Source organism: Anomaloglossus baeobatrachus, chromosome 7 (assembly GCF_048569485.1).
Source record: "Anomaloglossus baeobatrachus isolate aAnoBae1 chromosome 7, aAnoBae1.hap1, whole genome shotgun sequence".
Classification (NCBI taxonomy): domain Eukaryota; kingdom Metazoa; phylum Chordata; class Amphibia; order Anura; family Aromobatidae; genus Anomaloglossus; species Anomaloglossus baeobatrachus.
Window position 1 is genome coordinate 27,009,690 of NC_134359.1, and position 14,281 is coordinate 27,023,970.

Here is a 14,281-nt window from a genome sequence, read left to right on the forward strand (position 1 = left end):
ATTCGGAAGCACAGACCCTGATAAGTTCCTCATTGCATCTTTACAACTTCATAATCATTATTGTATGTTATATACAGTTATATAAAGTGTTATGGGGTCTCTGATTAATGGTAGTGTGGTTATGGTGGACCCTTTTCTCGAGGGTCCACATGAGAGACAATGACTGTTGTGGAAGCTGAGCCATTAGCATGAAATTAATTCTACTCAATATTGATATTACCGTGAATTGCATTAAATATTTTTATATATTAATATCATCACTTAATATTGAGCAGAATTAGGTAAGCTGATATCCTCTATATACAGTATGAGACCCACATAGCCCCTAAATACAGTATGAGCCCCACACAACCTCTCTATACAGTATGAGCCCCCACACAGCCCCTATATACAGTATGAGCCCTCACACAGCCCCTATATACAGTATGAGCCCTCACACAGCCCCTATATACAGTATGAGCCCATACACAGCCCCTATACACGGTATGAGCCCCCACACAACCTCTCTATACAGTATGAACCCCCACACAGCCCGTAAATACAGTATGAGACCCCACATAGCCCCTATATACAGTATGAGCCCCCACACAGCCCCTATATACAGTATGAGCCCACACACAGCCCCTATATACGGTATGAGCCCCCACACAGACCCTCTATATACAGTGTGAGACCCCATACAGCTCCTCTATATACAGTATGAACCCCAACATAGCCCCTCTATACACAATATGAGCCCTCACACAGCCTCTCTATACAGTATGAGCCCCAAACAGCTCCTCTATATACAGTATGAACCCCCACATAGCCCCTCTATATAGTATGAGCTCGCACACAGCCTCGCTATACAGTATGAGCCCCACACAGCATTTCTCTATACAGTATGAGCCCCACACAGCTCCTCTATATACAGTATGAGCCTCCACATAGCCCCTCTATACAGTATGAACCTCCACACAGCCTCTCTATACAGTAAGAGCCCCACACAGCTCCTCTATATGTGTCGCCCGGGGACCAGGGGTACTCAGATCCGAGCCACAGGGTCACTTCTGTGGGTATCACGGTGGCGTGACCCGGTCTGTGATCCCAGGCTCCACAGTAAAAGGGGATTCGGTAAGGGAGATTGTCCGTGACGCCACCCACGGTTGTGGTGAGGTTGGAACACCACCGCTGCTCTGAACGGGGATCCCGGGAGCGATGGTATGGAGCAGCTAGCTGTTATTTCTCCCCTCCGTGGGTAGGGGGTTGGCTGTCCCGGGGCCCGGTGATGGGGTAAGCAGGGAGCAGGGCGCAGTGCTGCAGTGCGGTGCCCGAGGGCACGGGTGTACTCACAAGTAATTCACACGGAGTCACTGGTAAACTAGGAATTGCCGGTGTCCTCAGCCTTCGGTACAGGGGTGTTAGTGTCCCACACACGGTGCAGCAGCTCCTGTTCTTTCCCTGCAGCCAGGTGCCTTTCTCTCCACTCTCTTCCTCTTTCTCCTCAGCCGGGAACGGGGAATCCACTCCCCTGCAGTGATCCGGGTCACCCAAGGTACAGACGGGCCACTACCCTGCTCCGGCTACCTCTGGCCCCTTCCTCACTACAGCCTGTCCCGGCCCTTTTGGAGCACGCTTCACTTTCAGCCTGGGAGCTACAACTCCAGACCTCTCTTCTCTCTGTCTCTCCAAACACTCTGCTCCAGCCCCTCCCCTCTGCTCTGCTTTTCTCTTACCCTGGGGGATGTGGTTTGTCTTGCTGCACCAGTGTGGGATCAGATTACCAAGGAGGATTAACTCTTTCTGTGACAACCTGGTTTTGCCAGGGCGTCACACACCCCCTTGGTAAAACACGGCCCGTCCTCGGGCCGTCTGGGCACCAACATTTATTAAAACTGGAAAAAGGGAAAATAAACACATTATAGTCATACATCTTCCCACATCGGGAGGTACGTTTTCTAAAACTTTAAACTATTCTGCCACTCCACACCTGCGGAGCAGATGGCCTCCTCCTGAACTTGAGGGCGTTCAACAGGGGTGACAGTCCATAAAACAGTCAACTTTTTAACTTGTGGGTAGCCGTCCATGCTCCACTACCACTGCCGCTGCCGCCACTCCCAGTACGGGGCACGGGTTCCGTGTTCTGCCTCCTGCTCAGAAGCCAGGCCCACTTGGATGCCCTCGGCGCCGGCTACAACCGGCATCGCTAACTGCCGAGGGCTCCATCTCTCACTGGCCTGCTCCTCCTCTCTGCAGGTGAACTCCGGCTGCTCCACAGCCGTGACGGGGGTACCTGGGAGCGGCTGGCGCCACATCTGGGGCAGACATCCAATCAGGTGCCACCTCCGTTGCGGCCGGGCGGACTGCCGGAGCTGACGTCATCACCGTGGCGGCTGGGCGGACTGCCGGAGCCGGGTAAGATGTCATCGGGGTTGCGGCTACTGCTTGTCCAGGAACGGAATTAGGCAAAGTCCTGGCGTCCCTGCCTTTACAGTCCTAGTCACATAAACTGCGGTTCCTTCTTCCTGCTCCCCCTTGGTACTCGGGAGCAGTCCTTCTAGCAACTTTTAAAGTTTCCCTTTCGCTTCCGGTCCTCCGGAGCTTCACTTCCGCTAGCGTTCTCAGGGGGCGGAGCCTCTTTTTCGCGCCCGCCGCTCGGAGAAGAAGGCGCCAAGCTGTTGTTTTTGGCGCCTAAAATGGCGGCTAAAATGGCGGAGTTCGGGATTTTTCCTCAGCGGGACGCCGCTGACGGACGGGGCAAGGCGCACTTCCTCCAGGTAACTGGATGGGTTTGATCCTGTTCGTGACGCCAAATGTGTCGCCCGGGGACCAGGGGTACTCAGATCCGGGCCACAGGGTCACTTCTGTGGGTATCACGGTGGCGTGACCCGGTCTGTGATCCCAGGCTCCACAGTAAAAGGGGATTTGGTAAGGGAGATTGTCCGTGACGCCACCCACGGTTGTGGTGAGGTTGGAACACCACCGCTGCTCTGGACGGGGATCCCGGGAGCGATGGTATGGAGCAGCTAGCTGTTATTTCTCCCCTCCGTGGGTAGGGGGTTGGCTGTCCCGGGGCCCGGTAATGGGGTAAGCAGGGAGCAGGGCGCAGTGCTGCGGTGCGGTGCCCGAGGGCACGGGCGTACTCACAAGTAATTCACACGGAGTAACTGGTAAACTAGAAATTGCCGGTGTCCACAGCCTTCGGTACGGGGGTGTTAGTGTCCCACACACGGTGCAGCAGCTCCTGTTCTTTCCCTGCAGCCAGGTGCCTTTCTCTCCACTCTCTTCCTCTTTCTCCTCAGCCGGGAACGGGGAGTCCACTCCCCTGCAGTGATCCGGGTCACCCTAGGTACCGATGGGCCACTACCCTGCTCCGGCTACCTCTGGCCCCTTCCTCACTACGGCCTGTCCCGGCCCTTTCGGAGCACGCTTCACTTTCAGCCTGGGAGCTACAACTCCAGACTTCTCTTCTCTCTGTCTCTCCAAACACTCTGCTCCAGCCCCTCCCCTCTGCTCTGCTTTTCTCTTACCCTGGGGGATGTGGTTTGTCTTGCTGCACCGGTGTGGGATCAGATTACCAAGGAGGATTAACTCTTTCTGTGACAACCTGGCTTTGCCAGGGCGTCACACATATACAGTATGAGCCCCCACATATCCCCTCTATACAGTATGAACCTCCACACAGCCTCTCTATACAGTAAGAGCCCCACACAGCTCCTCTATATACAGTATGAGGCCCCACATAGCCCCTCTATACAGTATGAACCTCCACACAGCCTCTCTATACAGTATGAGCCCCGCACAGCTCCTCTATATACAGTATGAGCCCCCACATAGCCTCTCTATACAGTATGAGCCCCACACAGCTCCTCTATATACAGTATGAGCCCCCACATAGCCTCTCTATACAGTATGAGCCCCGCACAGCTCCTCTATATACAGTATGAGCCCCCACATAGCCTCTCTATACAGTATGAGCCTCCACACAACCTCGCTATACAGTATGAGCCCCACACAGCTCCTCTCTATACAGTATGTGCCCCCCACAGCTCCTCTAGATACAGTATGAGCCCCCACACAGCCCCTCTATACAGTATGAGCCCCACACAGCTCCTCTATATACAGTATGAGCCCCCACATAGCCACTCTATACAGTGTGAGGCTCTATACAGCCTCGCTATACAGTATGAGCCCCACATATCCACTTTATATAGCCCCCATACAGTCCCTATATATTCAGTATGAGTCCCCATACAGCCTCTCTATACAGTATGAGCCCCCACACAGACACTCTATATACAGTATGAGCCCCCACATAGTCCCTCTATACAATATGAGCCTCCATACAGCCTCGCTATACAGTCCCTCTATATACAGTATGAGCCCCCACATAGCCCCTTTATATACATTTATACATTCTATACACATATGAAAAAACAAAACATCAGTGTATTCAATGCTGTGTGTATCCTGGGGATGCAAAATTTTTTGATATTGGGACATTGGGAAGCGGGCAATTAGCGGTCAAGGGTTTGGAGCAGCCTGTAAGCAACTGTTGTCATCCCTTTCGGCTGTCTCTAATGTATTAAAACTGATGTGTTCTGCTACATGTGGGAATCACATATCTGATGTAGGAGGAGAGGATTGTTGCAGTTTTGTATCTAGATCTGTTCTGCACAGAATAACTGTGGGCTGCAGAATGGCGCTCCTATATCTCCAGTAATTGTGTGCTTTGCGGCTGAGGGACACTGCACCTTCTGTAGTCACATCTGACTGTGGACAACAGAGAACGGAATCTGAGCTTTCACAGTGCCCCAGATTGCTAAAGTTGTGTTTAAAGTGAGCTGTTCTGAAATCACATTGGATGTCCGCAACTGACTAACCACTAAGCCTATGTACCACTGATTGTATAATTCCCTATCAATCCTTGGAGTGTGGGAGGAAACCGGAGAACCCGGAGGAAACCCACGTAAACACGGGGAGAATATACAAACTCCTTGCAGATGCTGTCCATGGTGGAATTTGAGCCCAGTACCCCAGCACTGCAAGACTGCAGTGCTAACCACTGAGCCACGACAAGACTGCAGTGCTAACCACTGAGCCACGACAAGACTGCAGTGCTAACCACTGAGCCACGACAAGACTGCAGTGCTAACCACAGGAGTCAACACAAGACTGCAGTGCTAACCCCTGAACCACAACAGGACTGCAGTGCTAACCACTGAGCCACCAGAAGACTGCGGTGCTAACCACTGAGCCACCACAAGACTAAAGTGCTAACCACTGAGCCACCTTTCCTGTAACGACTACGACGCTTCTATTCCAACGATTATAACCACCAACCTTGTGTACCATTACCTGTCACCACCTTGAATATGTACCAATGGCTGTAACCATCACTCTTATGAACATTTAACAAAATAGCCAACAAAACTAGTTGCACCATTGACAATAGCCACTAAGATTTATAGAGTTAAATTGATTTAATTGCATCTAGACAACCTTATATCACGCTATTTTTTTGCGATTGACATATTAATAGATTAACAATGAGATGGCAGTACATGTATGTCACAAATGGTAAATGTATTATCTACCCATTAATACATAAAGAAATTGATCTAAATAGAAGGAAATAGACCCCCAGGATTCATCCTTATGAGATCACTAACTAAATAGAGCATTAAAAATGCACCAAAATCAATGAAGCTTTTTGTTTAGTAGATTAATGAAACGCATTGAGGCTTATTCACAATCTTTAATAAGAAAAACAATGGTTTTCTTCACATATTAGAGCCATTGATGAAAAAAGAAGCTTTAACCCCTTCACCCCGACCGATTTTCCGTTTTTCGTTTTTTTTGCTCCTCATCTTCCGAGAGCCATAACTTTTTTATTTTTCCGTCAATCTTGCCAAATAAGGACTTGTTTTTTGTGAGACAAGTTGTACTTTTAAATCAAACCATAAGTTTTACCATATAGTGTACTGGAAAACAGCAAAACATTTCCAAGTGCGGAAAAATTGCAAAAAAAGTGTGATTGCATGACAGTTTTTGGGATATTTTATTCACCGTGTTCACTATATGGTAAAACTGATGTATTATTGTGATGCCTCAGGTCGGTATGAGTTTGTAGACACCAAACAGGTATAGGTTTACTTTTATCTAAGGGGTTAGAACAAAATTCATAAGTTTGTTAAAAAAAAAGTACTGCACTTTTTGCACCATTTTCTGTGACCCGTAGCATTCTCATTTTTCGGGATCTATGGCTCAGTGATGGCTTATTTTTTGCATCTCTAAGAAATGTTTTTATTGGTACCATTTCTGTGCAGATGCTACATTTTGATCCCCTGTTATTGCATTTTGTGCAAAATTTGTGGCACCAAAAAACATAATTTTGATGTTTGGAATTTTTTTGCCGCTACGCCATTTACTAATCAGATTAATGGTTTTATATTTTGATAGATCGGGCATTTCTGAGAGTGGCAATGCCAAATGTGTGTATATTTTTTAGTTTTTTAACCCTTTCATTTTCAATGGGGCGAATGGGGAGTGATTTGAACTTTTAGGTTTTTTTAATTTTTTAAAACTTTTTTTTTATTTCTCGTGCTTCCAAGGCACACATGTCAGCTGTTCAAATCAGCTGACATGTGCACAGATCACTGGCAGCTGCCCGCAGCAGCCGCAGGTGATTGCACTACGACCACGTAGGATGCACCAGTAGGGCCTGCTGTCGTTAAGGGGTAAATAAAAAACAAAAAGGAACTGAAAAATGAGCAGGGCAGGTCAAAGTGCACCTGTGCAGGACCTCAATGCCATCTATGCGTCATTCACACGGGTCTCAGAACAAAAAGGACGGTGATCGCCGCAGAGAGGAGGTTCCGGACCGGAAAGTAGTGACACCCATCGGACCAGACCGCCCCCCAAGGTGAGTATCATAAAAGTGTTTTTTTCATTTTACAGCATGGCCTGGGCTCTTATATACAGTATCCTGGAATGCTGTATATAAGGGCTCATTGGTGGTGGCTGCAGCTTATATCGCCAATTCTGGTGACAGGTTCCCTTTCAGCTCTTTGGTCAGAAGGCTGACTCCTTGTTTGTTGAGGTGCTTGCTGTCATAGAGGTTATGGTGGTTTATGGTGGGCTGTTGTGATGGGGTCATGTCTGGCACAGACTTGATTCTTTCGATCAGGTTAGTATCGATTCTCTGGATAGTTTGCCTGGATGTATGCCTTCTTGGGAGCAGAGACGACAGAATGATTTTGCTGTGTGAGAATTTTAGTTTTGCCATCCTTGCTAGTTGGGTTAGTTGTCCTGCAATCTGCTGGTGCTGTCCTTGCTAGTTAGGTCAGTTGTCCTGTGATCTGCTGGTGCTGTCCTTGCTAGATGAGTCAGTTGTCCTGTGATCTGTTGGTGATGTCCTTGTTAATTGGGTCAGTTATCCTGCGATCTGCTGGTGCTGTCCTTGCTAGATGAGTCAGTTGTCCTGCGATCTGTTGGTGCTGTCCTTGTTAGTTGGGTCAGTTGTCCTGTGATCTGCTGGTGCTGTCCTTGCTAGTTGGCTCAGTTTTCCTGTGATCTGCTGGTGCTGTCCTTGCTAGTTAGATCAGTTGTCCTGCGATCTGCTAGTGCTTTCCTTTCTAGCTGGGTCAGTTGTCCTGTGATCTGCTGGAGCTGTCCTTGCTAGTTGGGTCAGTTGTCCCACGATCTGCTAGTGCTTTCCTTGCTAGTTGGGTCAGTTGTCCTATGATCTGCTGGGGCTGTCCTTGCTAGTTGGGTCAGTTGTCCTACGATCTGCTAGTGCTTTCCTTACTAGTTGGGTCAGTTGTCCTGCAATCTGCTGGGGCTGTCCTTCAAAGTTAGGTCAGTTGTCCTGCAATCTGCTGGTGCTGTCTTCCCTAGTTGGGTCAGTTGTGCTACGATCTGCTGGTGCTGTCCATGCTGGTTGGCTCAGTTGTCCTGTGATCTGCTGAGACTGTCCTTGCAAGTTCGGTCAGTTGTCCTGCAATCTGCTGGTGCTGTCTTTGCTAGTTGGATCAGTTGTTCTACAATATGCTGGTTCTGTTCTTGCTAGTTGGGTCAGTTGTCCTGCGATCTGCTAGTGCTGTCCTTGCTAGTTGTGTCAGTTGTCCTGCGATCTACTGGTGCTGGTCTGGCAGATTGTTTGTACTTGTGTATATATTAATATGATTTGGGTTGGTAAACCGTGGATTATTGACCATTGTCATCTGTTTAGTAGTTTTACAGTGGATTTTATTGACCCTTTTTCCTGTGAATAAACATGGTATATTCAGGTACTTCCTATTTGAGTCCATAATTAGGACAGTACCAGGACTTTGTGATGTCACGGGTGGGTTACGTGGATGATCCTGGGGGTCTGTGCTGGAGATTTTGCTGGTGGAAGGTTCTCTTCTCTCTTCTATTCTTATTCTGATTTATGTCTATCTATTTGTACTAATCTCATTTATATCTCTCTCTCTATTTGCACCAGAATTTGAAACACTTAAAAAATAAAAACCGCATACCCTTCCAAAAAACTGTTTCACTTCTTTCTGGGAAATACACCCAGAATTTGAGGTAGAACCATAAAAGAAAATTTGCATTTAAAATGCAGACTCTTGCGATTAAAGCGGAAGCTATGAATATATAATCAGTTCATTTGCATAATTACAAGCAAGGCTATCTTTATTAGATCACAAAAAACCTGGCAATATTGTGGCAATAAATGTTTCATCTCCTCTTAAAAATTTTCTACAGTCGGTGTAGACATCCAGCATGCCTCTCCTGTCTGCAGCCCTGGAATCCGGCTCCTAACATTTTATCATCTCTGCCAGTTCCGTGACGAGACTGTGTAACTATCCCCGACGCCCCTACAAAAGGTCACATCACTGCACGAGCTTAGATACTGCAACATTCCCTATCAGAGGTCAACATAATACTAAATAGGAATACTATGTTTGTGTCACAAAATATAGAAAAAAGGACATTATGTATTACGCAAAATTTAATTTGCAGCAAAAAATGGCCCAAAAAAAGAATACAATTTCTCCCACATAAGGCCTCAATGAATAAATAATAATGCAATAAAGAAAGAAAAAGATATGGTGTATTTTCCCTTTAACCCCTTTACCCACGGGCGATTTTCCATTTTTCGTTTTTCCTCCCCTTCCGAGAGCCCTAACTTTTCTATTTTTGCATCAATAATATCTTATTAGGGCTTATTTTTTTGCAAGATGAGTTGTACTTTTTAAGGAAACCCTTAAGTGGGCTCTACACAAGATGTCGTTGGGGTCACGGAATTCGTGATGCACATCCGGCCTCGTTAGCGACGTCGTTGCGTGTGATACGCAGGAACGACCGTTAACGATCAAAATTACTTCCCAAATCGTTAATCGTTGACATGCCGTTCCTATCCTGTTTATCGTTGCTGTTGCAGGGCGCAGGTTGTTCGTCGTTCCTGCGGCAGCACACATTGCTACATGTGACACCGCAGGAACAAGGAACAAAACCGTACCTGCGGCCGCCGGCAATGAGGAAGGAAGGAGATGGGCGGGATGTTACGGCCGCTCATCTCCACCCCTCCGCTTTAATTGGGTGGCTGCTTAATGAAGCCGCTGTGACACCGAACAAACCTCCCCCTTAGAAAGGAGGCGGTTCGCCAGCCACAGCGACATCGCTAGGCAGGTAAGTATAGTGTGACGGCGGTAAGCGATGTTGTGCGCCACGGGCAGCGATTTGTCTATGACGCACAACGCGGGTGCTTTCGCTAGCGATGTCGCTGTGTGTAAAGTGCCCTTTAGTTTTACCAAATAGTGTACTTGAAAACTTGAAAAAAAATCCAAGTGTGGTAAAATTGAAAAAAAGTGCAATTGCACTATTGTTTTTGGGGTACTTTATTTACCACATTCATTATATGGTCATACTCATGTGTCCGTATTATGCGTCAGGTCGGTACGAGTTCATAGATACCAAACATGTATATTTTCACTTTTATCTAAGGGGTGAAAAAAATTCAGAAGTTTTTCTAAAAAAAGAATTTCGCTTTTGTCGCCATTTGATGACACCCTTAGCATTCTCATTTTTCAAGGTCTAGGGCTCAGTGACAGCTTATTTTTTGCGCCTTGAGCTGGTAGTTTTAATTATACAACTTTTGTGTAGATGATCGTCTGTTATTGAATTTAAAAAAAATGTGGCGACCAAAAAAACGTAATTTTGGCATTTGGAATTTTTTCTTGCAATGCCATGTAGCGATCAGATTAATTGATTTTATATGTGAATTTATGGGTGTAGAGAGCAGTGAATATTCATTTCCTTTAATAGCAGACACGTGATCACTCTAGCTACTGTAGGAAAAAAAAATTAAGAAAATGCTTTTGAAGAAAATGAATATTCACTGCTACCCACGCCCATAATCCTGCCCAACTCTCAGCACCAAAATCGGTGTCGAAAGTTGGGCAGGAGTCTGGGCATGGTTAGCAGTGAATATTCATTTTCTTCAAAAGCATTTTCTTCCTTCAGTGGCTGGAGTGACCACGTGTGTCTGCTATTAAAAGAAATGAATATTCACTGCTCCCTACCCCCATTGTGAGTATTCATTTTGAATTTTCAGGCACCTGACATCAATTTGTGACTGGGGGCACATGGTAATATTAATATGTGCTATCCTTTATCCATTACTCTCATGTGACAGTCAGTTTCCAGCATTAGAAGAGTATGACAACGCATTGGGGAGGCGTCGGGAAGGTGAGTAGAATCATTTGGCTTTTTATGTGTGCAGTATAACAGGAGGCATATATACCAGGATGGGCCCCTGATAGGGGACATACATATCAGGATGGGGAACATACTATATATACCAGGATGAGGGACATATATACCAGGATGGGGACATATATGCCTGGATGGGCCCATATATACCAGGAGAGGGGACATAAATACTAGGATGGTGAACATACTGTATACATCAGGATGAGGGACATATATACCAGGATGGGGCACATATATGCCTGGATGGGCCCATATATACCAGGAGAGGGGACATATATACTAGGATGATGAACATACTGTATACATCAGGATGAGCGACATATATACTAGGATGGGGGACATATATGCCTGTGTGGGCCCCATATGTGCCAGAAGAGGGGACATATATACCAGGATGGGGGACATATATACCAGGATGGGGGACATATATACCAGGATGGAGGACATATAACTAAGATGGGGACATTAGTACAGATTTAGGGACATTATCCCCATAACAGTGCATCATGACCACATTTTTTGTTCAATTTTTTTTTTTATATTTTCCTCCTCGAAAATTTTGGTGCGACTTATAATCCGAAAAATATGGTAAATCAGAGAGATCTACAGTAAAAAAAAATCAATGCACCCATGCATAATAATAATGGAGATTTTCATACTATATTTAGTTGCCGCCTCATTTCCAAGATTTCTCAAAACTGTTTCCAAATGAGAAAATGGTTATTTAAAACACGAATTGAAAAACATTAGATAAAAAAAGATCCAGAAAATAAAAAAAAAATCATGAAAAGAACAAAGCTTCCAGGGCCAACTCCATTTGGAATGACTCAAACTGATGCCAAGCTGAATGGCACCGGAACACAAAGTCCACAGCTGTGTTTTATCTCACCCTTCAATCTATGGCAGAAATAAGTACATTAATAAGTACGTGGGGCCCAAATCCCCCAGCGCCACATTGCGACTGCTGTAATTTGCTTTAGATAATTCTAACAGATTTTGTAAAATAAAAAAAGCCCAAAACCTTGATACATTATTATGCGGTGACATCCAGTCCTCTAACATATGACGGATGAAACGACGATATTCAGGGCGCTGCCTCTTTTTTTGAAATTTAAACTATAATGAAATCATTAGGAAACGTCTTCAGGGATTTGGCTAAGGTCTTATAGCCTATCTGATATTCTTATATTTAACCCCATCCTGCCCCCCCCCATATGACAGAAATCGGAAGGAGTTGTACGGTGGGAATGTGTTATGCTGATACCATTTACAACTTTCATGATTGGAGATAAGTTTCACCCAGACGTTATATATAGCCTTCAAAGATGCCCATTGACCTCTGATAGCGTTTGGCCGAATGCTTGTAACCCAATCTGTCTCTTTCGACTCACCCATACATGTGACCACCATCTTGGCCAAGTTCACATGTTCTCTACGGGGAGAAGTAAAAAAAAGTATCTGCCAATCATTCCTGAAAAGACTGCTTTACACGCGATGTTGCTGGTAAAAGCACCTGCCCCCGTCGGTTGTGCGTCATGGGCAAATCATTGCCCATGGCGGACAAACTCGCTGCTACCCGTCACACATACTTACCTTCCTAACGACGTCGCTGTGGCCGGCAAACTGCCTCTTTTCAGCGACATTACACGGCAGCCGTCCAATAGAAGCGGAGGGGCAGATAGCAGCCGCATGAAAGTTACGCCACCTCGTTGCCGGACGACGAAGATACGGTGTTGTTCGTCGTTCCTGGGGTGTCACACGTATCGATGTGTGCTGCCTCAGGAATGACGAACATCCTGCGTCCTGCAACAGCAATGATATTTGGGATTAGAACGACGTGTCAATGATCAACGATAAGGTGAGTAATTTTGATCGTTAGCGGTCGTTCGTACATTTCACACGCAACAATGTCGCTAACAAGGCTGGATGTGCATCACGAATTCCGTGACCCCAACGACATCTCGTTAGTGATGTCGCTGCGTGTAATGCCCCCTTTAGTGACTTAGCTACCTGGAGAAGAAACCATCAAGCAATTGAACTCACAGTACCCAAACATTTGTCACCCCCAACATAATCTGTCAGGGAGGTGATAGAAGCCAAGATATAGATTTCTTAGTGAGCCAATCCAACAATCTAATAATGGTCAACATCAACCTGAGCATCCAAGCGCTTACATAAAGGTGACCAGTAGACATAAGCAAACCCGTGGCAGATTCGTTCAACAGATTCAGCTGTTCTTTAGATAAAGTTCGGTTTGGGACCTGGACTTGACCTGAACCCCAATGGAAGTCACTAATGGGACAATTTTGGTCTCTGTCCACAGGCAGCCAGCCATAAACATATGGTGCTTGGGGTTTTTCAATTTTTTTTTGTTTGGTGAACAATACATCCGATCATGTGCTTCTTGCCCCCAGTGCATGCCGATCAAGCACTGCAAGTGGCTCGCACTGGACTTAGCACCGGGCGCACCTAAGCAGAGTGATGCTCGCGCCAGTGGTTTGCATACGTAAAGCACCTGAACTCTGTTTTTTTGCAAAGTCTGCGTTTGGTACGAACCTTGGGTTTACTCATCTCTAGTGACCAGCGCATGTCACCACATTGGCATCCAAGGAACATAAACTCAAATGGTAGGAGCAAATGCCAAGGAGTGTCAAGGAAAAGGAGCCTGGTATCCCAAAAGAATTTGATCACTGAGTCATGCGTTAAGCCCGATTTACATGCTGCAATGTATCTTACAATGTGTCGGCGGGGTCACGTCGTAAGTGACGCACATCCGGCATCGTAAGGTACATTGCAGTGTGTGACAGGTACATGCGATTGCGATTGAACGTTAAAACGTTCATTGCATACACATCGTACCTTTCTCTAGAATTGCACGTCCGATTGTTCATCGTACCCCGGGTAGCACACATTGCAGTGTGTGACACCCCGGGAACGATGAACAGATCTTACCAGCGTCCTGCGGCTCCCGGCCCACAATGCGGAAGGAAGCAGGTGGGCGGGATGTTTACATCCCGCTAAGCTCCGCCCCTCCACTTCTATTGGCCGGCTGCCGCGTGACGTCGATGTGACGCCGAAAGTCCCTCCCACTCCAGGAAGTGGACGTTCGCCGCCCACATCGAGGTCGTATGGAAGGTAAGTATGTGTGACGGTGGTTACTCGTATGTGTGGCACGTTCAACAAATTGAACATGCCACACATACGATGGGGGCGTTGCAAATCGCATATGATATCGTATGCGAAATTGCAACGTGTAAAGCAGGCTTTAGAAAGTCATAATCGGATGCTAGTTACAAAAATGTATTTCATTTGCAGACCCTACCCTTCTTTGGGGATAATAAACTGAGAATAATGCTCTAATATTCCTGAAGAGAGCCATGGTCCATCCCCAAAATGCACTATTTTAATTAGAACCCAAAGGATAATGGTGTAATATATCTGAAGGAGGGGACTGTCTGTCCCTGAATCACATTGGTCTAGTCAGACCTTAAAGGGAACCTGTCACCAGATTTGGTGACTATAGGCTGCGGCCACCACC

The 14,281-nt window shown here is 46.4% G+C and overlaps 1 protein-coding gene across 5 annotated transcripts in view; it reads right to left on the minus strand.

The window, feature by feature from the left end:
* The window catches only part of LRP1B (LDL receptor related protein 1B), a 2,012,817-nt gene that overhangs the window by 1,097,630 nt on the left and 900,906 nt on the right, over positions 1–14,281 (minus strand). The window lies entirely within an intron of this gene.